This window comes from Aphis gossypii, unplaced genomic scaffold (assembly GCF_020184175.1).
Source record: "Aphis gossypii isolate Hap1 unplaced genomic scaffold, ASM2018417v2 Contig00555, whole genome shotgun sequence".
NCBI lineage: Eukaryota > Metazoa > Arthropoda > Insecta > Hemiptera > Aphididae > Aphis > Aphis gossypii.
The window spans coordinates 56,762-59,827 of NW_026083159.1; positions in this window are offsets into that span (position 1 = coordinate 56,762).

Genomic DNA, 3,066 nt, shown 5'->3' on the forward strand with positions numbered 1-3,066 from the left:
CTGGTAGCGGTGTACCTCGAAGGTTTGCGAGGTAACCCGGTGTCGCCCCAAGGGGTAGCGGCGGAAGCGGATAGGAGGGAGGCGGAAACGCCGCTGATGGATAATGAAGGCGTTACGCCGGTTGATGACCAAGTGAGTGCTTTAGATCACTTGAGCTCGGTCCAGTTAGCCGGGCTAAAGGCGGTGGATTTGCTATCCACCGTGTCTGGTCATGGGGTACTGAAACTCCTTACAACCGCGCGAAGCCTAGTTGAACAGTCTTGTGATCCGTCCAGCGCCATTGCGGCCTGGTATCTTGAATACGGCAAAATAGTCCGCGTGTGTAAAGCGGGCGGGCGATCGCGGAGAGGCACCACTCCTTCCGCGGGGTACAGCGAAAGTCGCAAACCCACGACCCGGAAAGCATTGAAAGCAGCTTGTTATAGGCGGAACGTCACCGAATGGCGCAACAAACCTGGTACTGTTGCCGAGCGTGTACTTACGGGTGTAGATCAGAGCGTCTCTATGCCTGATTCTAAGGAGATGTTTAAATTCTGGGTTCCTATAATTGAGGGTAACGTTGTTTCTCCGACCCAGCACCCGGGCGACGAGCCACTTAATCTGCTTCCGGTAGCAATCCTTGCGCCCATTACGCCTGAAGAGGTTACAGAGTCCCTCCCGTGCAGAAACACCGCACCCGGTCCGGACGGATTTCCAGCCCGGCTCTGGCGTCGTATCCCCTGTAACGTAATTGCTGGCTTATTCAATATGTTTATCGCCTACGGCTCTTTACCTGAAATCCTGGTGAAGTCACGTACCATCTTCGTTGCCAAGAAAGGCGACCCCGGATGCCCGGGGAACTACCGGCCGATTTCGATCGCGTCGGTGGCGATCCGGCATTACCATCGTATTCTGGCCCGCCGACTGGAGAAATTGTCCTTGGTTGACGCACGATAACGCGCGTTTCGACGAGCGGATGGCGTGGCGGAGAATCTCTTCCTCCTCGACTCCGTTCTGAAGGACGCCCGTTCGGCGTGTAAGGGTCTCTGTTTGGCGTCTCTCGATCTTTCGAAGGCGTTCGATTCCGTTTCCCACGAGTCAATTACTTCTGCTATGCGTCGCGTTGGCATTGAGCCTCGCTTCGTCGATTACATACGCAGAACGTATCAAGTTGCCGAGACTTTTCTTCAGGCGTCGGGACAGTGTACGCAGGGCATTAGGCCTCGAAGTGGCGTTAGACAGGGGGACCCTTTGTCCCCGCTTTTATTTAACCTGGTAGTGGACAATGGTCTGCGAGCTATACCAGGTGCCGTTGGTTACTCTCTGGGTCAAACCACAGTGAATGCAATTGCTTTTGCGGATGACGTAATATTGGTGTCAGAGACGCCGGATGGTTTGCGTTTGGCGTGCGAAGCGTTCATGAAACGGTTAGAGAGTGATGGTCTCAGGGCAAATCCGCCGAAGTGTGTGACCCTAACCTTGATCCCATCTGGGCGTGATCGCAAGATTAAAGTTGTCGGTGAGGTGTACTTTCTTGGGGGTGTCCCTCTTCCGGCGATGGATGTTTTGTCGCTTTGGAGGTATCTTGGGGTGGGATTCGCAGGGAGTAGAATCAGCAGCTTTGACACCGCGGCGTATGTGACAGCCTTGAATCGTGTTTCTTCGGAGCCGATGAAAGCGCAAATGCGACTAGCCATCGCACGGGACTACCTGATACCGAGGTTCGTGCATGGATTGATGTTCTCAGTGGTCTCTGGTCGTAAGTTACGTGTTCTCGCTCATGAGACGCGCCGCGCTGTCAGACGTTGGTTGGACCTCCCCGCTTCGTGCCCGAACACCTACATTCACTCGCCAACATCGGCGGGTGGCCTGGGTGTTCCAGACTTTGAACACTTCGTCCCCCAGAACCGCGTTAAAAGATTTGTAAGACTTGAAAACTCAACCGTCCCCGCCGTGCGTGAAGCGTACCGGTTGTACGGTCTGTCCGCTACCGCGCACGCGCGAAGGACGGTCGAGGGTCGCCGTCTCAAGCCGGGTCATGTTCAGTCTCTCTATGCTTCCGTTGATGGTTCGGAGCTGAAGCTATGTTCCGAAGAGTCGGCGTCTGTGGCGTGGCTTCGTCGTCCAAATGGTATTCCATCAGCGGACTTCAAAGACTTCGCCCGGATTAGGATAAACGCTTTGCCGTCTCGCAAGCGGGTAAACCGGGGTCGCTCTGGTCCGATTAGATGCCGGGCCTGTGGTGCTCCAGCGGAGACGCTGGCCCATATTGTGCAGAGTTGTCATCGGACGCATGTGGGGAGAATCTTGAGGCATGACTGCCTAGTGAAACGTATCACGGGCAATCTGCGTGAAAAGGGGTACGAGGTGGAAACGGAACACCTTTACAGGTTGCATGATGGGAACCTTAAGCCGGACATCGTCGCAACGATTAGCGACGAGACAAGAGGCCGGTTATCCGTTATATGCGATGTTCAGGTAGTTTCAGGGGCTGGCACAGCATTTTGGCACGAAAGTAAGGTGAGCAAATACGCGAACCGTAAAGATCTAAAATCCGCGATCCTCGCTCGACACCACTCGACCGACGTACAAACGGTCGCCGCCACGCTTACTTGGCGTGGCGTCTGGGAACCCTCCAGTTTCCAGAGCCTTCGGGCGATTGGAGTTGGTAGAGGCATCCTTGAAGGACTTGTTACGAGAGTCTTGAAGGGAACGCTCTCCAACTGGCACTCTTTCAACACACAAAACGACACAAGACCGTGGGTAGGCGTCGGGTAGACTCCCCGGCACGTCCGCGACAACCTTCGGGCCTCCCTGTCCCGACCTCCTTCTTTTACTCCCTTAATGACCTTCCTCTCCCTTAAACACCTCCTCATTTACTCCGGGTAGGCAGTAAATGATGATTGTTGGTTTACCCCGGCAGTCATGCCTTATCTTCTTCTCTCCTGGCTTCTACGGGGTAAGACGTCCACTCGCGCGCGTCTCGCGGCTGATCACCGAGTTTCGCGTGGGGTGTATTCTGATAACTAGCCAAATGCCTCGTCATCTAATTAGTGACGTGCATGAATGGATTAACAAGATTCCTAA